The sequence below is a fragment of the Macaca mulatta genome, chromosome 1 (genome assembly GCF_049350105.2).
Source record: "Macaca mulatta isolate MMU2019108-1 chromosome 1, T2T-MMU8v2.0, whole genome shotgun sequence".
NCBI classification, from domain to species: Eukaryota; Metazoa; Chordata; class Mammalia; order Primates; family Cercopithecidae; genus Macaca; species Macaca mulatta.
In genome coordinates this window covers 32,710,290-32,735,980 of record NC_133406.1, presented here as the reverse complement: position 1 = coordinate 32,735,980, position 25,691 = coordinate 32,710,290, and the positions used below count along the sequence as shown (strand labels likewise).

Sequence of the window (25,691 nt, the reverse complement as noted above, 5' to 3'; positions counted from 1 at the left end):
TAGGTTTTTTTTATATATTCTAGATAGGAAGCATTTTTCAGTCATGTGCATTTATATCTTATCTTGTACTATTTGCTTGTCTTTCCACCCTCTTTATGATGTCTTCAATAAAGAGAATTTTTTGGTTTTTATGTAGTCAAATTTATCAATCTTTTCCTTAATGATTAGTGTTTGTTGGCCTTGTTTTCTGATCCTAAGACACGAATATATTCTCCCATGTTATCTTCAGAAACGTTGTAGTTTTACCCTTTACATTTAGGTTTTTAATCTACCCAGAATTTTTTGTTAGGTTGAATTAAATTATTATTAGGTTTCGTTAGGTTGAATAAAATTGCCTATACTTGACAGCTTTTGACCTACAAAATTGCAATTCTATATCATTCAACACAATATATGATGTGAGGCTGGAATATATTTTTCTTTCTTCCCTTATGAGTAGCAAATTTCCCCATTACTATTTGTTTACAGGTCTGTCTTGCCCACTGATCCACAGTGCCATTGTTCTAATGTAGTTCTTTTTGTTGATCTCTGTTCTAATACTACACCATCTCAATTATTATGGTTTTAAAATAATTATTAATATCTTTAGGGCAAGACCTCCCACCTTGTTCTTTCTTGTCAGTGAATTTGGCTATTCTTGATTCTGCCTTTCCAAATAAGTTCTTTAATCAGCTTGTAAGTTTTCAACAACAACAACAAACAAACAAACAGCGAGAATTTTAATTGGAATTGCACTAACTTTATACATCAACTTTATACATACAACACAATGTTGTGAAGAGGCCTGTCAATGAACACTGAATACCTCTCAATTTATGTCTTATTTAATATCTTTCAATAAAAAGTTACAATTTTCATCTGAGAGGTTTTACATGTCTCTTATTAGATTCCCTGCCAGGTACTATTTTGGGTCTGAGATTTGATTTTATACTACTTACAAGCTAGTAAGTTGACCTATTATTGTTTCACAAATGCTGGCAGAAGACACAAGCCTCCTGAAGAGATGAAAACTCTATTACTTACGGCATAACAAGCAGCATGTGCATTGGTTTTCCTCAGCCCAAGTCCCGTGAAGAAGCACAGGTGGATGCTATGCACAGAGGGGGTTTGCCTGACAGCTGAGGAGCACTGACCTTGGGAAAGCCATTATTCCATTGCAAGCAAGAAGCAGGCTTGCTCTCTTCTCCAGAGGAAGACATTATCTTGTCCTGCAAGATTTTTCACTGCAAAAGCAACCCCTTATGGCCTGCATGAAGAATTGTTGGGACCTTGCATTCTTGGCATACACAGCAAGAAATGTAAGAGTATAAAAGACTCATGGGAAAGTATCCCCAAATTTCACAGTCAGATAATCTTATAAATGATTACCTTTGTAAAAATTTCATTTTCTAACTCTCTGCTTCTGATACACAGAAATATAATTTAATTTTGTATACTAATCTTTTAACATGCATACCAAACTCATTAATTTTAATCATTTATTCTTCCATTCTTTTTTTTTTTTCTTGAGACAGAATCTCACTCATTCTATCGCCCAAGCTAGAGTGCAGTGGCGCCATCTTGGCTCACTGCAACCTTCACATCCTGGGTTCAAGCAATTCTCCTGTCTTAGCCTTTTGAGTAGCTGGGATTACAAGCATGTGCTATCAGACCCAGCTAATTTTTGTATTTTTAGTAAAGATGGGGTTTTACCATGTTGGCCAGGCTGGTCTCAAACTCCTGACCTCAAGTGATCCGCCTGCCTCGGCCTCCTAAAGTGCTGGGATTACAGGTGCAAGCCACTGTGCCTGGCCTATCCTTCCATTCTATAAAATAATATCTTGTATGTTTTCTTTTTTAAAAAAAAAAAAAAGTAAATTGCATCAGTGAAAATAGTATGTAAATCATATTTTAAATAATCAAGTGTTTTTTCTTTGGTCCTAAACATTACATCTTTTATTCTTTTTTCCTGCTTTATTTCATTGGTTAAAATCTCCACAGCAATGTAAGTGGTGAGAGATAGCACTCTCGTCTCATTTTCTTTTAATCTCAAAGAGAAAGTTTTCAAAATTGTATCATTATAAATGATGTTTTCTCTTCTTCTCTCCCCTTTTATTTTTATAGATACCTTCCATTAAATTAAATAATTCTTTTCTATTTTCACTTTGCTAAATGTTTACAATGCTTAGATGTACATTCATTTTAAATTTTTTCTTGGAATTTGTGGAGTTTTGAATCTGTAGTTTTTACTCTTTAGCAGTTATCAGAAATTATCGTCTATTATCTCTTCAAATATTTTTCACATCTTATTCTCATCATTCCTTCTGAATTCCAATGAGATGCTTGTTAGATCTTCACAATCTGTTCTCCTTGTCTCTGGATATCTCTTTCTTATTTTTAATATTTTGTGTTTCTGTGCTATATTCTGGATAATTTAATCTGATGTTAAGTCCATCCATTAGGTTTTTAAATTTTATTATTATAATTTTTATTCCTAGAAATTATATTTGATTCTTCAAATCTGCCTAGGCCTTCATTATAATTTTGTGTTTCCTATAGATATTTTAAGGTTGTCTTTTGTTTCTTTAAACATAGTAATCATGTTCATTTTGGATGATGAACCTGATTATTACAATATCTACTTCTAAAGCACAAATCTAGTTTGAGATTAGCCTGGCCAATGTGGTAAAACCCTGTCTCTACCAAAAAGTACAAAAATTAGTCAGATGTGGTGGCACAAGCCTGTAGTCCCAGCTACTCAGGAGGCTGATGCACAGAAATCGCTTGAACCGGGAGGTGGAGGTTGCAGGGAGCCGAGATCATGCCACTGCACTCCAGCCTGGGTGACAGAGCAAGACTCTTTCTCAAATAAATAAATAAATAAACAAATAAAGTCTAAATCTAAAGTCTAAATATCTAATATTTAGAGTATATCTATAACAAATAATATCTGAAGTTTATGAAGATCTGTTTCTTCTATGTATATACTTAATAAATTTTCATTGTTAGCTTCATTTTTTCCTTTTCCTCATGAGAATTCTTTGAGGCCTTGGATGAAAGTGAATTTCTTCAGAGAGGATTTGTGCTTACTTTTACCAGATGCTTGGGCATTGCCATTCTGGGAATACTTTAAAATTTGACTTGAAGATTTTTGGACTACCCAGGTCACATGAATTTTATTAACATGTTCAGATGAAGATCAGCTTAAGATTTTAACTATCGGAGAGAGTTTTTGGGAGTTTTTTTCCCCCTGTTTTGTTTGGTGCTTAAGCTACTTGCCTTGAAATTTCCTGTGTGTGGAAAGGTTGAAGTCGGGTTTAGATCTCACTCACGTTTACACTTAGCTTGTGACACATTGGGTTTACAGAATTTGGGAATAGGCTCTGAACTTTGTTTTCTGTCTCTGTCTCTTTCTCTCTTTTACACATACACACATGCACACACACACACCATACACACAGAGGCACTTGTCCTAAAACAATATGAAAATTGAAGCTCAGGTTCATCATAAATTCAGCAATAGCCCTCAGGGTAAAACCTGTTTCAGAGTTTTGCTTACTTCTCTTTGTTCCTGTCTTGCCTTAGATGTTGGACTGATAAATCCTTGCTGCTATGTTTTACTAGTTCTTGGATGTCTTTAGGAAGAGTTTTTAATATATGCATTAACTCACTTTTTTAATATTAGCAAGAAGATTGTTGCAGGTACCTAGCCATTATATTACCAGAAACAAAGCAATGCATTTCTGAACAAGCATGTTTACAGCAAGATTATTCACTGTGAATTCCAACTAAACAGGACAAAACAGAGATCTGTGGCTTGACAGTTTTTCAAAGGAAACTTAGAGAAATATGATAGTATTACCTTTACACACACACATATATACTAAACTAGAAGTTTCAGGCTGGTGGGGATTCTAGGTTCAATCTCTGTCTGTGAGGCCCAGCCAAACTAGACAGATTTCATTAATTCAACAAATATTTATAGTGCAACTATTCTACATACTGGGGATATAGCAGTGAAAGAAAACCAAGTCCCCATCCTCATTGAATATAAATTCCAATGGAGATTCATGTCTGTGACTTTTTCAGTACTATGTTCTAACCAGCAGAGTTATGCAGCACAGTTGGGATAGAACTATCAGTGTCATGTTTCCTGAGGCCAACTTAGCAAGTGAAAAAAAACCACTACAGTGAAAAGGAGTTGTTTTGTTTTTTTTTGTTTTTTTTTTTTTCACTTTAACAGCCCATGCTCAACAAATGATCCATTATTTTTCATTCCTCTAAGTTAAGTCTTCTTAAATCTCTGCCCCTTCCACCCTGGGCATAATTGAGAGCAAGGAGGATATTCTTTGTCCATTTACATGGCAAACCCTGCTGTAGTTAGTCGTGCTTAGGTCTGGAAAATCAGGTTTCTTTTCCTCCTTTATAGTCTGTGTAAAATCACTGTAGAGGTCTCACTCTTAAGCTTGGGAAGTGAATGGGACGTTGGATATGCCTTTTTAGTGGAAAAGTATATCTCAAAGCATTACTTGGGAAATACCCAAGTAAATTAAATTTATTTCGGGATTAGGAGGTCTTGGCCCTAATTTCAAGGCCTAACAATCTGCTTCTACAAGAGTACACATGAGCAGAGACTATGTACCAAGACGCCATCTGCTAGCTCAGGGCAGGGGTTCCTACCTTCTCGCTTGCTGCTGGATCATCTCAGGTTCACACTTACAGACCCCAGAGACTAATGGAGAGAATCTGTTTCTACGCAAAGCCTTGTCTTCAAAGTCCCAGGATAGCATAGAAGAAAGCAGGGAAGAAAATTGCACATGCCTTATACTTATCATGATGTAAATCACTTGGATGTGCAAATAGAGCAGAAGGCAGCATTTTGCAGCATGTGTTCCTCAATATCCCTTGAAATGTTCCCAGGGGGAAAAATGTAGTTGTTTATCCTTTTCTTGAATCTTCTTAAAGTGCATTACCATACTAAAGATTTTGAGAAGTTATGCAACAAAGTAAAGAAAGCTGTGTAATATTATCAGAACATTTCTCAAATTTCTGAAATCATTTTATGATGGAGCCTTTTTTTGTCCACATGACATCCAGTGTTTTATGAAATCCTTTTGGGAGGGTGCCCTGAGGGAAACATAATGGTCAGTACTTTTGTGTTCAAGCAATAAGGTTATGGGACCTTTATCCTCCTTTCCAAGCATGTTGTAATCCAAATTGTTTTGATGATTTTGTTGGTTTATTTATTTTGGTGTCAGGGTTCTTAGTTGCAAACTTGTTACTGGAAAGGGGTTCCAATCCAGACCCCAAGAGAGAGTTCTTGGATCTTGTGCAAGGAAGAACTTGAGTCCACAGATTACAGTGAAAGCAAGTTTATTAAGGAAGTAAATGAATAAAAGAATAGACAGAGTATTCCCAAAAATAAAAGGAGGAATGCACCCACCTTAGGTACAATGCTTGTTTATTTATCAGATAACCAAAATCATGAGGGAGATGTACTCTATTACAAGGATTTGGGATAAAGGATTGCTGATCTTTGTGTAACTACCACCATTCGCAAGAGTCTATATTATTATCTTTAAAGCAAAACTTATTCTTAAACTAGGAATGGTTTCTTCTTAATATATCGGGACATCAGGACATTTCCTGGGTCTGTTAGGTATTGGGTATGTTTCTGTTTCCTTATGCAAAAATATCTTGTGGCTAAGAATGCCTAACCTTCCAGAAGTGCCACCTGGCAGGCCTTGGCCTCATTTTACTCAGTCCCTATTCAAGATGGAGTTGCTCTAGTTCGAATGCCTCTGACATTTCCCCCCTTCCTTTTACAAGGAAAGCCTTAATCCTAAAAGTGGCAGAGGGATGAATATCCATCTTCTGTAGCTTCTTCATGCTGAACAGAAGCAGTGATGTTCTCATCTAATCATTAGGGTCTCTTTCACAACTCCGAGTCCTGATAACAGGTGAAATCTGGAAGATTAATAAGTATCCAATTTATGAAAGCATTGAGTAAGCTTATCTTGAATTCCTACACAAAGAGTACCACTGCACGATATTCCACAACAGCAAGGCAATATAAGTAAAAGTATTCCAAGTAAACTAAGCAAGAAGGCTGTCCAAGAACTAGACAATTGCTGGAATCAAGCCAATATGGGGTCAACCAGCCGCACATCAGTAGCAGAGATGTGAATGTCTAAAGCCTTTATAGCTTGGCTGATAGTATGTGAGTAGTTTGTAACATATACACAACATTCAGTTTTGACCAAAGCACAAGTTCTCCCTTGAGCTGCTATTAAAATGTCCAAACCCATGCAGTTTTGTAAGGCTAATTTGAGAAGTTTCCTCAGTTAGGAGGGTAAAGGCATGATGTGTATTATTGAAAGCTGCAAGTGTGAGTTTGGTGAGTTCAATATCAATCGTGGCTGCCTGTGGGGAAACTATAGCCATCAGGTAAAACCACAAAGATGCTTTCTTTTGTCACCTATGGCAAGCCTTTCCAATTTCCCAGTTAGATGGCAGAGAGTCCAATTTAGTGAGCATATGTCCTGGGAGATAAGGACAACCCCACGTACACCTTCCAATCCAATTTTAAGGTAAGTATGGCTAGCCATGAGTTCCACAAGCCCATAACCATCCCCAAGGAGAAGGGTAGACACCTATTTTTGGTGAATTACGTTGCCATCCCATCCACATTTGGTCTGTTAAAGAAGGGTCTGATTACATTGTTGAGGTGGCAACCATCCCATGTCATGGGTCCCTGTCTGGTGGTGACTGTTATTGTGCCTTTCAAGACATAGAGACACTTTGCTTGATAACTGTCATCCACCCAAGTCCATCCTGTACAGTATAACCTAAGTTGTGATGGAATTTAGCTGCCTAGTTAGACTAAAAAAAATAAAGTACCTTTTTGTCTCTCTGTATGAGAGGAAAGGGGCTTAGGCCTGTGTGGCTATAGTGCATGAGGAAAGAGGGTGTATGTTTATTATTTTCCATTTCCCAATCGTAATACAGTCCCCATAAACTTAGGTTGGCTGGTTGAATATGCCAGGGCAATCTGGAAGTGGAGGAAAGTGGTAATTTTCCACATCCCCAACATTTGGTCTGATTATGCAGTGAGGCTAAGGTCTGTGCTCACTCAACAAATAAGTTATTCTCTGTGTGATTCTAACTTATACCCAAAAGTAGAATGCCAATCCATATTTTTATGTTAACCATCCCTTTCATTCCTTCTGAATAGGAGCCAGAGGTCACTGGTTGGCTCACAGGAATAAGTAGGATCAGTCTCAGTCTCCAATGGCCTGTGGGGCTTCATAAGGGACAGGTTTAGTTCAAGATAACTGGACCCAGCTATTTATTCCTAGAAGTTTAACTGCAATTGGGGTACTAAGGAGGACTCCATAGGTTCCCTTCCATTTTAGGGAAAGTTGATCTGCTGTGAATACTTTTTTCCAAGTTTTTAATAGGACCCAATCTCCCCACTAGGTTATAATAAGATACTCTTCCTAAGCAGGGAAAAGAAGTCTTTGATTTCCATATTCAAGGAGTGCTTTTTGCATTTGTCCTAAGTTGATTATATAATTTTGGAGCTTGAAAGTATCTATGTCCGTTAGGAAATCTGTAGTTAAGAAAAGGCTTCCAAACATTATTTTTAAAGGGCTGAAGTGTAGGTTTCCTTTAAGGGCAGCTCAAACCTGCAACAAGGCCATAGGCAATAGAGTCAGCCAGGCTTCTGATGTTTCCTGGCAGAGTTAAGCAACCATCCTTTTCAGAGTTCGATTGGCTCTTTCTACTTTCTCTGAAGACGTGACCTCCATGCTGAATGAAGGCAGTACTGAATTCCTAGGGCTAAAGATATGTTTTGGGTTATTGTTGCAGTTAAAGGTGGGCCATTATCACTCTGCAAGCTTTTAGGCAGCCCAAACCTAGGAATTATTATATTTAATAAGAGTTTAGAAACCTTGATTGCCTTTTCAGACCAGGTAGGAAAACCTCAATCCAACTAGAAAAGGTGTCAACAATATTAATAGATGTTTAAACCCATTTCACAGGGGCATCTGAGTATAATCTATTTGCCAGTCTTCACTGGGATATGTTCCCCTATGCTGAACAGGCCTTATTGAAGGAGAAGGTAAAGCTGGGTTATTTGGATTATTTCAGGCACCAAGTTCATAAGCTCAAGTTACCTGCTTTACAGTTTTACATAAGCCATTTACTATAAAAAGATGAGACATTTATTGAAACAAGGAATCTCTTCCCAAGTGAGTAGAATCATGCAAATATTTATTTTCCTTTAATTAGCATCTGGTATCAATAGTCTGCTGTCACTAATCAGCCAGCCAGAAGGATCTTAAATTAAGCCATGACAGTCAGCCTATTCTTGTTCCTCTTTAGTATATTTCGGTTCTGTTACTACTGGGGAAGTGGACACTAACATACCTACAAGTTTAACTGGCTCCTTTAATGCAGTGACTTTAGCTGCAGCATCCGCAAAGGAGTTTCCCTTTGTCACACTGGAGTTCCCTTTCAGATGCCCTCTGCAATGGATTACAGCTACTCCCTTGGGCCGCAAAATGGCGTCTAATAGATTCGGAATTTCCAAGTGATGTTTTATAACGAAAACCTTAGCAGTTAGGAGTTCTCATTCCTTCCAGATAGCAGCATAAGCATGAAGCACCAGAAAGGCATACTTCTTAGAATCAGTGGAAATGCTAACTCTTCCCAACTGTAGGGCTCTAATAAGGGCCACTAATTCAGCCTCTTGAGCTGAGGTAGAAGCCAGTAAGAGCTGAGCTTCAATTATCTCATGTTGACTGATGATAGCATACCCAGCTTTTCTGTTTCCCTGGTGCACAAAGCTACTTCCACGTGTAAATCACTCTAGCTCAGGATTATCTATAGGCTCATCATTTAAGTACAACCAGTTGGAATAAACTTGCTCCATAACTTATATGCAGGAATGATCTAGGGTGCCTGTGAATTCAAGCAGATAAGTAGTGGGGTTTAAAGTCTGGCAGACTTTAAGAGTTACATCAGGAATGTCTAGCAACAAAACCTGATACTTTAATACATGTCCTCCAGTCATCGTCTGGTGTTCTTTAGCTTCTAGTACTCCTTGTACTTGGTGTGGAGTCAAAACCTCCAGATGTTGTCCCAAAGCCAGTTTATTGGCTTCATTTACCAAAAGAGCCATTGCTGCAACTGCCTTGAGACATCTGGGACATCCCAAAGCTACATGGTCTAATTACTTAGAAAAATATGCTACTGGTCAGGGATGCCTCCCAGTTTCTAGACAAGTACTTCCAGAGCATTCCTTGTTTTTCAGCCACGTAAAGGAAAATGATTTATCAAGATTGGGGATCCCTAGGGCTGGAGCTATTCCCAATTTCTCCTTGAGGTTATTAAAAGCATGTTTTACAATTGCTACTGCATTCAAAAGGATCTAAGTGTGCTCCTTTTAGAGCCTTACATAAAGACTTGGCCATATGCCCAAATCCAGGCACTCATTAAGAGCAGAATCTTCACATCCTTAGGAAAGCTCACAGCTGCTTTCTAGTTTGGGGTTCCAGGATTCCCAAGATCACTTCCTTTTTTTCTGGGGGCTATTGCCCAGGTGCCAGGGGTTAAAACATATCTTAAATATTTAACTTCTTGAGCTTAAACATGGGCCTTATGCAGTGACACCCTATACCTATTAGTGCCCAGAAAATTTAGCAACTTAATGGCATTTTTATTTGAGCCTCTTTGGGTTGGGCTAGTTACCAACAAATCATTCGCATACCAAATAATCGTGGCCCTATTCAATTTTAACATCTTTAATTCTCTAGCCAATGCATATCTAAATAAATGAGGGCTGTCCCTAAACTCCTGAGGAAAAACTGTCCAAGTTAATTGAGAAACCAAATGACTATCAAGGGTCAGTCCATCCAAAAGCAAAGATAAATTTTGAATCAGGGTATACTCAAATGCAGAAAAAAATAAATCCCTGAGATCTAAGACTGTAAACCAACTGGCATCCCCAAGGACCTGGGCTAGCAGCATGTAGGGATTGGGTACTACAGGATGTTTGGGAATGACAGCATTGTTGACCGCTTGAAGATCTTGAACAAATCTATAGTCTCCGTTTGGCTTTTTAATTGGCAATATTAGAGTATTACAAGAAAACTCAAAGGGTTTTAACAAACCAAATTGTAGAAACTTAGTTCTTAATGGATGAATCCCTCTTTATGCCTCTGGCTTTAGGGGATCTTGTCTCTTTCAGGAGTACAGGGCATCAGGCTTAAGCTAAATGCAAACCAGAGGAACATTTAGTGCTTTGCCTGGAACCTCAATGTCAAATGCCATAGGATTTATTTGAAAGGTTACTTCAATAGGCAAGCTAGATAAGTCCCTATTTACTTTCCTCTCTTATCACGGAAAAGGAGAAGAAGCAATCCCTTATCTGCCTTGTTATCTCCAAAAGATGCCACTGTTTGCAGCTGAGTCAACAAATTCCTTCCTAACAAAGCAGTGGGACATTCAGGCATGATAAGAAAAGGCATATGAGAAAGCTGAAGCCCCTAAAGAGCAGTTTAACAGATAGGTAAAATGGTATCTGTGAGTTTGTCCATCTATCCCCATGACCATGTAGTTTTAAGTTGACAGTGGCCCATTATAATGGTTCAAAACAGAGTAAGCAGCCCCTGTATCCAGAAGAAAGTTAATATTCTTATCTGCCACTTCAAGGGTTACCTGAGGTTCCTCCAAAAGAATGGTTAGTTGTCCAATGGGACTGGTGCCTGAAGGTCTGAGGCCCCATCACTCATGGACTTGCTTGGCTATTTTGGCCATCATTTGTTCAGGTGCCAATGGCTCCCTTCAGAACACTGGGAATTCCCTCTTCCAATGACCAGTTTTCTGACAGTGTGCACACTGATTTGTGCCCAAGGCACAGTGACTTGGAAGCCCAACTCAGGGCTTTTCACCTTCTAGCTTCCCTTGTCCAGGCCAATAGCCATAAGGGCAACCCATGCAGGAGGTGCAACCAAAAGCTGCACTTTGTGGAAGTTTCTTTTAGCTCTTTCAGCTTCCTTTGTTTTGTCCTTGTTATTAAAAATTATCAATGCCATATCCAAATGCTGATTCATAGGAGTCCAGGGACCCAAGGCTGCTTTTTGTAATTTCCTATTAATATCAGGGGCAGATAGGGTTATAAAATATTCTCCCAATAAAGTCTGTTATTTCTTTGAGTCAGGATCAGTGTTACATACTTCCTGATTGTCTTAACTTGACACAACGCTGGATTCTCATCTTCACCCTGAATACTTTTCTTAACCTTTTCATAATTAACAGGCTTTTTCATATACTTCAGTCCTTCCAACAAACAAATTACCATGTGATCTCTCTTCCCCAAGTCCTCACTGCAGCTTTAATAGTTCCATCCTGGATCTTGATCAGGGACTGCTCTACCTACTGCCTGGTAGATATTATGATTAGGGTTATGGGCCAATATCTCATTTGCATGGGTCTGAGCCATTCCCAGAATGCATTGCTTCCCTTCCACTGTACAAAAAACAGACAACAAAACATACAGATCCTGCCAGGTCAAGTTATAGGTCAGAGTTAATTTCTCAAACTCATCTATGAATTTCCCTGGATCTTCAGAGAAATGACCAACTTTCTCTACACAAAGCCAAATCAGACATAGAAAAGGGGACATGTACTCTTACAGTGCCTTCTTCACCATTTGCTACTGCTCTAAGCAGACAAAAGTTTCCCTTTGGGAGTTGATAAGAGGCTCCACTACAAGTAGTACTAGCAGGGCTAGGTTTCTCAGGGAGTGGCAGGTATACAGTGGGATTAGACAGGTAGCGAGGAGGGGACAAAGGAATCTCAATAGGACTTCCAGATAGGCTAGAAGAGGCCAATAGACCTGAAGCATCAGACCTGACATGTTTCACTCAAAAGTACCTGTTGAACTGGTTGGCAGGGAGGGGTCTTGCATCAAGTGATCATCTAGTATGTCTAAATATTTTTCTTCCTTTCCTTTCATTAAACATGCACATACCTATTGCAGAGTTTTATTCTGACTGGGCAATAAAAATGCTTGAACATATTGGTTTCATCCCATTTCCCCTCACACTTACAAAACAAATCAAGTTGAAGTATAGTATTAAAGGCCATAGTTCTGGTAGGTGATGATTTTTCTTATTTTTCCAAGTATAGTAATTTGAGGCTAGACAGTATTATATGAAACTACCAATTTTCTTTTCTTAAGCCCATTTGGTTTAAACTTGTCCCAATGTTCAAGAATACATCCTAGTGGTGAGTCCTCTGGGATCAATGCTGTATTCCCCAAAAAGGAGGCAGATGACATTGAAAGAAAAGTTCCAAACCTGCAAGACTGTATTGCCACTGGCCAAGTTCCATTAAAAAGGACAAGAGAGTTTTTAAGGCACGCTGCATTATGATGGAAAACCTGCTGAAAATTGAATTCCTTTATTTATATTGGCCAGATAATATAAACAGGCTGAGCCATGGGCCCTAGATAAACCATGACATGGAAACTGACAAAAGAAATGTCAAATAAGGCAAAGGAAATGAGAAGGATTTAGGTGGAGATGACCAGAGAGAGCAGGTTCCAGGCAATAGTGGCAGCATGGGTTGGACAAAGCCAATTTGCCTGAATCCAAGAAAGGAAAGAAGTTTTATTAGTATACAAATGAAACAAAACAGCAAGGAAAATTCCCTGATTTCCATCCTGGTACTTAAAATCCCAAGACCAGTTAAATGAGGTCTCCTGAAAGTGGCAGTGAAACAAAGACAGCAACCAGGAAATTGATTCAGGAAGCGAAGAGGACAAGGTGAATTAATCCAAAGTTAATAGTGATAAACATCCTGTAGAGTCAGATCTATTTTTAACCAAGAGGTGGCTTACCAAGGTGGATCTCTAATGCCCTATGTCTTAGGAGGGACTCTAACCCCCCTTAGTTGGGCCTTTAACCCAAGTTTGGACAACCATCATTGCTCTTTACCAAGAGGAGTCTTTAAGCCCCTATGTTTTAGGAGGAGCTCCAACCCTTCCAGGTTGGGTCTCTAACCCAATTTCATTCCTCACCTGGGATAGAATATACCCCCACCACTTACCCAGAATTGGCCAATTGGTGCTGCAGTTTATTTCCTTTGGGTCAGGGGTCTCTTCAGTAGTCCCTTTGTGGTTCACCAGGAGGATGTTACCAGAAAGTGGTCCCATTGAGACCCCAAGAGAGGGTTCTTGGATCTCGTGCAGGAAAGAATTCAGACCAAGTCCGCAGAGGAAAGTGAATACAAGTCTATTTTGAAAAGTAAAAGAATGTAAGAATAGCTACTCCATAGACAGAGCAGGGTGTTCCTGAAAGTAAGCACAGGAATGCACCCACCTTAGGTACAATGCTTGTTTGTATATAACAAAAATCATGGGAGAGATGTGCTCTACCACAAGGATTTGGGATAAAGGATTGCTAATCTTTGTGTAACTACTATCTTTCACAAGAGTCTATATTATTATCTTTAAAGCAAAACTTGTTTTTAAACTAGGAATGCTTTTGTTCTCAAGATATCAGGACATCAGGATATTGTCCGGGTCTGTTTCTGTTCCCTTAACTGTAAATACCTTGTGACTAAGATACTTAGCCTCCTGGGAATGTGGCCCAGCAAGTCTCAAAATCGTTTTTCCCACTCCCATTCAAAATGGAGTTGCTCTAGTTCAAACACCTCTGACAAGCTGAGTGATTAAGGCAAAAAGGGAATTATTGAAAGATATTGTGTTACTCATGGAAGTTCCAGGAGTGTCAGAATCAACTTAAATGCCACCCATCCAAGAAAAACATTCAAAATTAACAAAATTCCCTCATATAACTGATTCTATGAAGGCACAACTGTTGCTTTTACCAGGCACAGACTCAACTGCTTGTCCCACTGACAACACTGATGCTAGACACTGGCCCCTGCTAGCTGCTGGAACCGTTACCATGAACCCTGGAAACTGGATCTAGCCACCACAGACACCATTAACCTCATCATGATAGCTTCCTGGTGGCCCTGGCTCTTTGGACTCCTACCTTCTAAGTTACAATCTACCTTGGATGGAACTGATGAATCATCATGTATCTTGAGTCATATGCCTATAATCTAGCTATAAGGAAGGTTAGAATGGCATGTGACTTCTACTGAGTGAAAAGGATTCTGCTATCTGCCAAAAAGGAGAATGTCTCAAAGACAAAAGGTGAAGAGGGGAGTAGTCAGCCAAAAATAATGACAAATGTCCACTTTCCCAAAATATTTTTTATCCTCTCCAACTTCCTTACTTCATATTCAGTTAGACTTTGCTCTCTCATCCTCCTACAACACATACATTCCACCTCCTCTGTCTAGTACAAATGTTAAGGCAAAATGAAAAGTTTCAGAAACTAATCTACAAATAGCTGAGACTCTTCAGCAAACATTATAATAGCATGTTATTTAATGAGCTAAACTCACTCAAACCTGTGGAGCTGCCACTGCTGGCAATGGCTCAGGTTTGAAAGTTACAATCAAAACTTCATGGTTTTTTTTGGGGGGGGGTGGGGGTTTGAATGCCCACTTCAGCACCCCCACCCCAAGTAGCCATTCTAGGCATTAATATATATGTTTACATTTTTAAAGAGAATTTTATTAGTTTTCTCACACTTGAATAAAAAATGTGCCTCCTATCCTAACCTCCCACCAACTCCCACACACAGCTGGCTAGGTCAGTGTTGTGAAATGAGGCAACACTTTCTTCAAGAAATTCTTGGAATTCCTTGAGCATGTTTAGGGAGCTTCTTAACTGCCCAGAAATACTAAAGGACTCTAAAGTAGCTGCCCAATAGCAGCCCTGCTATGCCTAATGGCCAAAAACAAAACAAACATATAAGTGAGCTTAGTGGTAGAACAGGCCTGGGATTTAGAGGAGCAAAGGTTCCACGGGAGTGTGATGTGGAGTCTGACATCACCCAACCAAACTCCTCTTAGCTGAGCTGTCCACTCTGGGAAGGCTTGGGCTGTAAGGCAAAGGAGAGACTCTGTTACTGAAGTTCAACAGCTGTGCTCTGCAAAACACTCCAGAAAGAGCTTATTAGAAGAGAAACGCATTCCCCATGGACCCAGAGGGAGAAGCATCCTGAAGTCATCAAGCCAGCTGGAAGAATACACAGCTTCCCTGGCTGACCAGTGGCTGTGGAAGTCAGAGCTGCTGGCAGAGGCTCTGCTGACAACTGTGAGAAACTGCTGGCCCCCCACAAATCCCAACCTAGCATAACCCCAGGAAACCAAGGGAACAATTGAGACGCACAAACATCTGTGAGAGCGGCCCCAGAAATATTTAGGAAGAGAAACTCCTGGAAACTAAGGGATCTCTGCCTGTCAAGGATAGCTGGGCTCTGAGCATTGATATTTGGGGTATTACCATAAATCTGATTTGACTTCATAGCCAAAGATGAGTAAGATCTGGGTCTTTTAGTTACAAGTGTTGAGGTTCCTTGTTTAAATTTTGATACACTCTTTGAGCACCCAGCAGATCAGGAGTATCACCAAACTCATGCACCCCAGTTTATAATTCCTTTGTAGGAAGTATGCCATTGTGAAATACATATTTGGTCTTCATCCTATTTCCTGACATTCATCTCCTAAAACCCTTGGAAATCTCTGGTGTGGTGAGTGTCTTTTGTATGCTGAGATGCCTGGTAGCTGGGGGCACCTAGAGAGCTTCAGGATGGGGGCTAGTCACCTGAAAGACCATGGCCTAATTAGAAAATCAGTCCCCTTAATCTCTGGGAAGAGGAGGAAGCACTGAAGGTTGAATTGGTGACCAGTGGCCAATAATCTAATCAATCATGCCTACTTAATGAAGCCTACATTAAAAACCCAAAAGGACTGGTTTCAGAGATCTTCAGGATAGCTGAACACATGAAGCTTCTTGGAGGGTGGCACACCCAGAGAGGGCCTGGGAGCAATGGTCAGTGCCCCTTCTTCTAAACTTTGCCCGTGCATCTCTCTACTAGCTGTTTGTCTGTATTCCTTGTAATACTCTTTATAATAAATGGGTAACATGAGTAAAGTGTTTCCCTGAGTTATGTGAGCCACTCTAGCACTCAAAGAGGGGATTATGGGAATCCCTATTGAAAGCCAGATGATTAGAAGCAACAGGCCATGCTAGTATCTCAAGGGTGGAGGCAGTCTTGTGGGACTGAGCCCTCAACCTGTGAGATCTGACGCTATCTCCAGGTAGATAATCAGAATTTAGTTAAACTGTAGGACACCCACCTGGTGTCTACTGGAGAATCTACTACAGAATTGCTTGGTTGTATGTGCAAAGAAATCCCCACACATTTTGGTAAACAGAGGTACTGTGTTGTATTGAATGTGAAAGTGGAGAGTAGGAAAAACTGTTTGTTTGTTTGTTTGCTATCCTTTGGGGAGGGAGCGTTATAACAAACTCCAAAAACAAGCTTCAGATGGAGCCTCCAATTCACCCTCTCTTTACATATGAGGCACAGCTACACTATTTGAAAGCAATCCTGTAGGCTGAGAGTTCACAACCCATACCACTCTGGAAAAACTGAGGTAACACTTAGGTTAAATGAGGGACAATGTCAAGGCAAAACAATATACTTCCTAGGAGACCCCACCCCACTTTAGTCCTCCCATGTATGGCTGATTTGGATAGAAGACCCTCCAGAAGAAGAAGGTTCTCTAGCCCTTTTTACCTTGTACCAGTGCTACTTGGGCTCATGAACCATCCCTTTGCTATAAACTTCTTGAGAGCATGATTCATATTTGCTCCATGTTTTATCTCTGTAACTCCTAGGATACAGTTTTCCCTTCTCTGTAGTTTTGTTTCCATGGCTTTAGTATTACCTATGATCTGAAAATATTAAATGGAAAATCCCAAAAATAGACAATTCATAAGTTTTAAATCACTTACCATTCTGAGTAGAGGGATGGAATCTAGCCCTGTCTCCCTCCATCCCACCCAGGACATGAGTCCTCCCTTTGTCCAGTGTATCTACACTGTACATACTACCTGACCATTTGTCCACTTAGTAGCTGTCTCAGTGATAAGATTAACTGTCTCAGTATCACAGTGCTTGTGTTTAGGTCATTCTTATTTTACTTATAATGGCCCCAAAGTGCAAGAGTAGTGATGCTGTCATATTGTTATAATTGTCCTATTTTATTATTGTTGTTGTTAATCTCTTACTGTGACTAATTTATAAATTTAACTTTATCATAGGCATGCATGTACAGTAAAATAAACATTGTATATATGAAAGTCTCTTCTATCCACAGTTTTAGGCATCCATTGGGAGCTTTGGGACTTATCCCTGGTGAACAAAGGGGAGACTTTGAATAAATGAATGAACAATAAATAATGACAGATATATGGAGCAGTAATGTCATACCACCCAAAGTTTCAGTGACAGATGAATAGCACCTAGTCTATTACAGGGAAGCTCTTACTTTTCTAGCTGAAGTTCTTTACCCATGCTGAGAGATTACTTAAATGACAAGGTAATGCAACACACTCTTCCCCTGGTCAGTTTAGGACTCATCCCATGTCAGCTTTCACATTAAAAAAAAAAAACACACACACACACACATAAAAATAACTAATCTAAAGAATGCAATAAAAAGATTGGCCAGGGTTCACGAATTCCTAGAAATGTTCTCATGAATTTGTTGTGGAAACCCAATATTTTGTGTCTCAGTGGTCTCCTGGGTGAAAACACAGTTCTCTCCTATGTGTGACTTAGAGCATGAATGAAGTGTTAGCTTCGATTCAGAGATGGGCATTAAGAAACAGCTAGTTTCAGCTGACTAATTACTGGGTTCCAAGTACACTGAAATCTGGCTTCTGAATACCAGCTACTCCAACAAACTGCTTCAACTAAGGTCACTCACAACTTCCTTACAGGTAAAAATCAATGGCCCCCTTATAGTCCTTACTTCATGTAACTTCTCTGCAGCTGTTGGCACCTCCCATGTACCTTCTCTTTCAAAATCCCTTCTGTATCTTCTAGTTGCCATGTTCTCTTGTATTTCTTATTACTCCTTCATCTCTTTGTAGTTTCCTCTTGCCCTGCCCATCTCTAAACTGTTAGTGTCCCCTAGCAGCTATCCTTGGCCCTCTTCCAGTTTCATCTACTCCCCAGACAATACAGACAATGACTTCAAACTCTATTTCCCACTGTATTGATCAGCGCTTCTCAGTTGCTTCTGCAAGGACATTAAGCTCTAGTGCCCTTAGGTATGACCTGTATATCATCAATGGACTTCTCTCCTATGTATCTAGAATGTGAGTAGTTATCAATCATTCTGGGAAATAATTGAGAAAAATCGTCATGCAAATAATTTTATGTAGGACTTAATTCTTTCCAAGAACCTTTCTTCAGGCTAGTTGGCACTGGACCCATAAGGCCAACTGCCTAGTAGACATCTCCACTTGGTTGTTTCACAGATATCTTAAAACCCACAATTCAACAATACATCTTATTACAGCCCTCATAATTCCTCTCCCCTGTGTTTCCTATCTTGATAAAGACCATCACTATATTACTACTTCCTGATTTTTCCATTATTAGATGTAACCTATTGATTTTCTACTGTAGGAGATGAGGATGGGATGTTCTCTTTCACATATATCCCTGTTCCCAGCATACACTTTCCATCTCTCCATCCTACTTGTAATTTAGAATTTTGGTAGCATAAATATTACTTGCTTATATTACGATGACTATGTAAACATGTTTTGTAACTGAGCCATGTAATGTACTATAATGACTTTTCATTTCTTGCACAACTTTCTGGTTTCCTTGGAGTTAGTTGTCTTTTGTTTATTTGCTTAGATTTTTATGAGTGCATCTTTAGTTTTTTCTGTATACTTACCAGTAATTCAGCTGATTGGAATCTCTGTGTCTAGGAGTAGACTCATGGTCTTCATTCATATTTCCACCAATTGTACAACCCCTCTTGGTATATTAGGTATCCTATCAATTTTCTATCAATTTCTCTTTCTTGAAGAAACCATCCTGAAGCCTTCTAACCGGCTCCATCCTGAGCTTCCAGCTCTCCAACTATATTACAAGACTGTTCATCTTGTTAACTCTGCTCGCCATCATCATGGGGATGCCACTCATCTCTCTCTGTTGCTGGATCCTTTTTACCAGGTTTTTTTAAATGTTTCATATCTCAAAATGTCTTTATTTTACCCTAAGTAGGAATTTGGCTGTTAGAGAGTTTTAAGTTGTACTGCTGTCCCTCTGTATTTTGGAGGCATCATTCCATTGCCTTCCAATTTTCAGTGTTGATAAGGAGAAGTCTGATGTAATTCTGAATCTTGATCCTTTGTATGACATCTTTTCCCCATCTCAAAAATTGTAGATTTCCATTTTTTATTTGTGTTATTCTGAAATTGCACAGTGATGACCCTCTATGTGGTTTTATTTTCATTCATTGTACAGAACTCTGGTACTCATGTCTTTTGGTTCTAAGAAATTTTCTGATTTAATTATTGATACTTTCCTTCTCTTCAATTTATCTTTTCTCTCTGTCTGGAAATTTTTATTTGGATGATGGATAGTTTTTAAAATCTTTTCTCTCCTATTTCCTTTTGCTTTTATGTTCTTCTTTCTGGGAGAGTTCATTAATCTTATGTTCCAAAGCTTCTATTGAAATTTTTATTTCTACTTTTACTCCTTTAATTTACAAGAGCTCTCTTTTTGTTCTCTGGGTGTTATTTTTATAGCATCATATTCCTGTTTCTTTGAAGCAGTACCTTCTTTTGCCTCTCCCTGGATATTAATAGTAATATATTATTTAAGTTTTTCTTCCTTTGTTCTCTACCTTGTCTAAGCTGCTTATTTCTGTTTGTTTTTATCTCTATCTTTTATATTTGTAACTTTTCTCAGCCGATCTTTGGTGTTCAAAGAAGTTGATTGGGAGCTCTCAGTCTATGGATGAACTTGTAATCTTCATTTTTGATATCTCACTGGGCTCCCTGGGGAAGCCCTGATGTTAATAACTTTAGATCATTTTTCTTGGGTTAGTCATATTTCCAGAGAAGGCTCTTTTAATCTCCTTCTCAAGTATAAAGATATCACTATTAAAATTCTAAGAGCCTGTTAGGAGACGCAGACTTAGGGTGTCTCAATTTCAATATGTAAACTTTTGCTAACTCACCACATTTTCCATATGATATTCCCATACCCAACTCTACATGACATCTAATTTATTCCCTTGAGAAAATAATCCTCCAGTCTTCTGTCCAAGTGGAAGTGGGAAGTCATCTTATTATACAAAGGAGAAATAATTTGGGAGTCCAAATCTTTCTTTATAAGAACTTGAGGACAGGTGTGGTGGCTCATGCCTCTATTCCCTCCCTTTGATAGGATGAGGCAAGAGAATCCCTTGAGCCCAGGAGTGCAAGACCAACCTTGGAAACAGTGAAACCCCACCTGTACAAAAAAATTAAAAATTACAGGGTCACTTTCAAGATGGCCATATAGGAACAGCTCCAGTCTACAGCTCCCAGTAAGATCAACAGAGAAGATGGGTGATTTCTCCATTTCCAACTGAGGTACCTGGTTCATCTCACTGGGACTGGTTGGACAGTGGGTGCAGCCCACACAGGGTGAGCTGAAGCAGGGTGGGGCATCGCCTCACCTGAGAAGCACAAAGGGTTGGGGGATTTCCCTTTCCTAGCCAAGGGAAGCCATGAGTGACTGTACTTGGAGGAACAGTACACTTCTACCCAAATACTGCATTTTTCTCATGGTTATCACAACTGGTAGAACAGGAGATTCGCTTCTGTGCCTGGCTTGGTGGGTACCATGCCCACAGAGCCTTGCTCACTGCTAACGCAGCAGTCTGAGATCGACCTGGGATGCTGGAGCTTGGCAGTGGGAGAGTGGGAGGGGCATCTGCCATTGCTGAGGCTTGAGTAGGCGGTTCTATGCTCACAGTGTAAACAAAGCGGCAGGGAAGCTTGAACTGGGCGGAGCCTACTGCAGCTCAGCAAGCTCTATTGCCTTCCTAGATTCCACCTCTGGGGGCAGGGTGTATCTGAGCAAAAGGCAGCAGACAACTTCTGCAGAATTAAACTTCCCTGCCTGACAGCTCTGAAGAGAGCAGTGGTTCTCCCAGCATGCATGGTGTTCAAACTCCGATAACAGACAGACTGCCTCCTCAAGTGGGTCCCTGACCCTCATGTAGCCTGACTGGGAGGCACCTCGCAGTAGGGGCCAACAGACACCTCATACAGGCAGGTACCCCTCTGGGACAAAGCTTCCAGAGGAAGGATCAGGCAGCAATATTTGCTATTCTGCAGCCTCCACTGGTGATACCCAGGCAAACAGGGTCTGGAGTGGACCTCTAGCAAACCCCAACAGACCTGCAGCTGTGGGGCCTGTCTGTTAGAAGGAAAACTAGCAAACAGAAAGGAATAGCATCAGCATCAACAACAAGGACATCCCCACCAAAACCCCATCCGTACATCACCAACATCAAAGACCAAAGCTAGATAAAACCACAAAGATGGGGAGAAACCAGAGAAGAAAGGCTGAAAATTCCAAAAACCAGAACACCTCCTCTCCTCCAAAGAAATACAACTCCTCGCCAGCAAGGGAACAAAACTGGATGGAGAATGAGTTTGATGAGTTGACAGAAATAGGCTTCAAAAGGTTGGTAATAACAAACTTCTCCAAGCTAAAGGAGCATGTTCTAATGCACCATAAGGAAGCTAAAAACCTTGTAAAAAGGTTAGACAAATGGCTAACTAGAATAACCAGTGTAAAGAAGAGCTTAAATGACATGATGGGGCTGAAAACCACAGTACAAGAACTTTCTTGAAACAAATACAAGCTTCAGTAGCCGATTCGATCAAGCAGAAGAAAGGATATCAGTGATTGAAGATCAAATTAATGAAATAAAGCAAGAAGACAAGATTAGAGAAAAAAGAGTGAAAATAAATGAACAAAACCTCCAAGAAATATGGGACTGTGTGAAAAGACCAAATCTACATTTGATTGGTGTACCTAAAAGTGACAGAGAGAATGGAACCAAATTAGAAAACACTCTTCAGGATATTATCCAGGAGAACTTCCCCAAACTAGCAAGGCAGGCCATTATACAAGTTCAGGAAATATAGAGAACACCACAAAGATACTCCTTGAGAAGAGCAACCCCAAGATACATAATCATCAGATTCACCAAGGTTGAAATAAGGAATAAATGTTAAGGACAGCCAGAGAGCAAGGTCGGGTTACCCACAAAGGGAAGCCCATCAGACTAACAGCGAATCTTGTTGGGTGCAAGCCCCCCAAAATCTGGCCATAAACTGGCCCCAACACTGGCCATAAACAACATCTCTGCAGCACTGTAACATGTTCATAATGGCCCTAATGCCCATGCTGGAAGGTTGTAGGTTTAAGGAAATCAGGGCAAGGAACACCTGGCCCGGCCAGGGGGGAAGACCACTTAAAGGCATTCTTAAGCCACAAACAATAGCATAAGCGATCGTGCCTTAAGGGCATGTTCCTGCTCCAGTTAACTAGCGCAACCTATTCCTTATATTGGCCCATCCCTTCATTTCCCATAAGGGATACTTTTAGTTAATTTAATATCTATAGAAACAATGCTAATGACCGGTTTGATGTTAATAAATATGTGGGTAAATCTCTGTTCGGGGCTGTCAGCTCTGAAGGCTGTGAGACCTCTGGTTTCCCACTTCACACCTCTATATTTCCATGTGTGTGTCTTTAATTCCTCTAGTGCCACTGGGTTAGGGTCTCCCCAACCAAGCTGATCTCGGCAAGTGGTGTCCATTCGTGGGGGCTCAAATCCAGGTTGAAGAGTCGCCAGAGCGATGGTTGGAATGGAAAACTAGCTGGAGGATACCCAAGTACTCTTAAAGCAATCCCCATGGTGAGTAAGAAGGGGAGCTTGGAAGCATCAGGGTAACAATGGGACACGTATGGGGTCTGGTTCATTTCACCTTGCAACTTTTTCACACTGATAATGAGGAGGAACAAGAGCATAGCAAAGTAACAGAAGAGGTTACAGAGTATGTTTATTTACCAGCTAAAGCTAAAGTGGCAAAGGAAGGAGAGGTTCATCCCTACCCTTCTGCACCCCCTCATTATTATTTTGAAGAAAATAACCCCCCAGATCTTTCTTTTCTGGAGGACACTGGGTGAAAAGTAGTTGCCCCAGTGACTGTTTGAGCAGCACCTTGAGCAACCGCTCTTAGTTTTATTCAGGCAGGAATTCAGCAAGCTAGACAAGAGGGTTATTTAGAGGCTTGGCAGTTCCCTGTTAGAATACACCCCCCAGATCAACAGGGAAATATTTCAGCTACATTTGAGCCTTTTCCTTTTAAATTACTCAAAGAAATAAAACAAGCTATAAGTGAGTATGGACCAGGTTCTCCTTTTGTAATGGGACTGTTAAAGAATGTTACTGTTTCCAGTCGGATGATTCCTACTGACTGGGATGCTCTTACTCAAGCTTGTCTAACTCCTGCTCAGTTCCTACAATTTAAAACTTGGTGGGCAGATGAAACTTCCATTCAGGCTGCTCACAATGCCCAGGCCCAGCCTCAAATTAATGTAACTGCAGACCAACTTTTGGGGGTTGGCGACTGGGCTGGTTTAGATGCACAACTTCAGGTGGAGAACAATACCCTTCCTTTAGTGCTATAAAACAGGGACCCAGAGAACCATACATTGATTTTACAGCTCAGTTACAGGAGTCTGTTAAAAAGATGATTGCAGATTCGGCTGCTCAGGATATAGTGTTGCAGTTATTAGCTTTCAACAATGCTAATCCCGATTGCCAGGCCGCTCTGCAACCTATCAGAGGGAAAGCACATTTACTTGATTATATCAAGGCCTGTGATGGTATTGGAGGTAGTCTGCATAAAGCCACTTTGTTGGCACAGGCAATGGCAGGACTGAGAGTGGATAAAGGAAATACCCCTTTTTCTGGAGCTTGTTGTAACTGTGGGAAGCATGGTCATACTAAAAAAGAATGTAGAAAAAATCAGCAAGTCAGGCCGCCAGATAGGGGAAAAAAGAAAACTGATCATCCTGAAATATGTCCAAAATGCAAAAAAGGAAAATGTTGGGCTAGTCAGTGTCACTCTAAGTTTGATAAAGATGAGAACCCGATTTTGGGAAACGCCATGAGGGGCTCATCCCAGGCCCCATTCTAAACTGTGGCATTTCCAGCTCAGGCCATTCCCTCGCCCCTGTACAATATCTGTCCCCTGCCACAGCTAGTAATGCCACAGTAGATTTATGCTGCACAAAAGCTGTGAGCCTTCTGCCTGGGGAACCCCTGCAAAAGGTCCCAACAGAGTCTGTGGACCCTTGCCAGCAGGGACAATAGGATTACTTTTAGGAAGGTCTAGTTTGAGTTTAAAAGGGGTACAAATACATACAGGAGTCATTGATTCAGATTACAATGGGGAAATTCAAATTGTCATATCTACTTCTGTTCCCTGGCAAGCAGAGCCAGGAGGGCGCATAGTACAGCCCCTGATTGTGCTGTACGTGGGACTGGGAAAAAGTGAAATTAAACGAACAGGAGGATTTGGAAGCACAAATAAACAAGGCAAAGCAGCTTATTGGGTAAATCAAATTACTGAAAAATGTCCTACCTATGAAATAACTATTCAAAGAAAGAAATTTAAAGGTTTGGTAGACACAGGAGTGGATATTTCAATCATTCTCTACAGCACTAGCCATCCACGTGGCCAATTCAATCTGCTCAATTTAACATAGTTGGAGTTGGTAAAGCCCCTGAAGTATATCAAAGTAGTTATATTTTTCATTGTGAAGGGCAGGATGGGCAACCTGGCACTATTCAACCAATTATAACTTCTGTACCTATAAATTTATGGGGAAGAGATTTATTACAACAATAGGGAGCACAAGTTCTAATTCCAGAACAATTATCTAGCCCTCAAAGTCAAAATACAATGTATGAAATGGGGTATGTCCCTGGTATGGGACTAGAAAAAAATTTGCAAGGTTTGAAACAACCACTTCAAGCAGAAAAACAAAGTTCCCGCCAAAGATTAGGAAATAATTTTTGATGGCGGCCATTGTTAAGCCTCCAGAACCTATACCTTTAAAATGGTTAACACATAAGCCAATTTACATAGAACAATGGCCAGTAAGTAAAGAGAAACTGGAGGCTTTAGAGAAATTAGTTACTGAACAATTAGAAAATGGACACATAGTTCCAACATTTTCTCCTTGGAATTCTCCAGTTTTCATAATTAAGAAAAAATCAAGAAAATGGAGAAAGTTAACTGACTTAAGAGCCATCAATTCAGTTATACAACCTATGGGAGCATTACAGCCAGGATTGCCTTCTCCTGCTATAATTTCAAAAAAAAATAGCCTTTAATAGTCATAAATTTAAGACTGTTTCTTTACTATCCCTTTAGCTGAGCAAGACTGAGAATGGTTTGTATTTACAATTCCTGCAGTTAACAACCTGCAGCCTGCTAAACATTTTCATTGTTTTACAGATGGGTCTAGTAATGGTAAAGCTTCTTATTCTGGATCAAAAACTAAAGTTTTCCAGACGCCTTATACTTCAGCTCAAAAAGTGGAGCTTGTAACTGTAATTGAGGTATTGACTGCTTTTGATATGCCTATTAATGTGATTTCTGATTC

General features: G+C 40.0%; 1 protein-coding gene and 1 long non-coding RNA gene across 23 annotated transcripts in view; both read right to left on the bottom strand.

Annotated features, from left to right (window-relative positions):
* Window positions 1-4,820, bottom strand: part of LOC114679329 (uncharacterized) — a 168,490-nt gene extending 163,670 nt beyond the window's left edge. For 7 of the 19 annotated variants that reach the window (XR_013416600.1, XR_013416616.1, XR_013416599.1 and 4 more), the window contains exon 1: window positions 4,660-4,817. The gene's annotated coding sequence lies outside the window, so the exon portion shown is untranslated. Of the gene's footprint in view, window positions 1-4,659 lie in introns of all 19 variants that reach the window. The other 12 variants (XR_013416612.1, XR_013416617.1, XR_013416623.1 and 9 more) reach the window with 5 other exon arrangements.
* Window positions 4,821-5,338: 518 nt separating this feature from the next.
* LOC114679323 (uncharacterized) overlaps window positions 5,339-25,691 on the bottom strand; it is a 77,967-nt gene continuing 57,614 nt past the window's right edge. For all 4 annotated transcript variants that reach the window (XR_013416585.1, XR_013416586.1, XR_013416587.1 and 1 more), the window contains 2 exons: window positions 13,099-13,283; window positions 5,339-5,946 (listed from right to left, as the gene is read on the bottom strand). This is a non-coding gene — a long non-coding RNA (uncharacterized LOC114679323). The remainder of the gene's footprint in view (window positions 5,947-13,098; window positions 13,284-25,691) is intronic.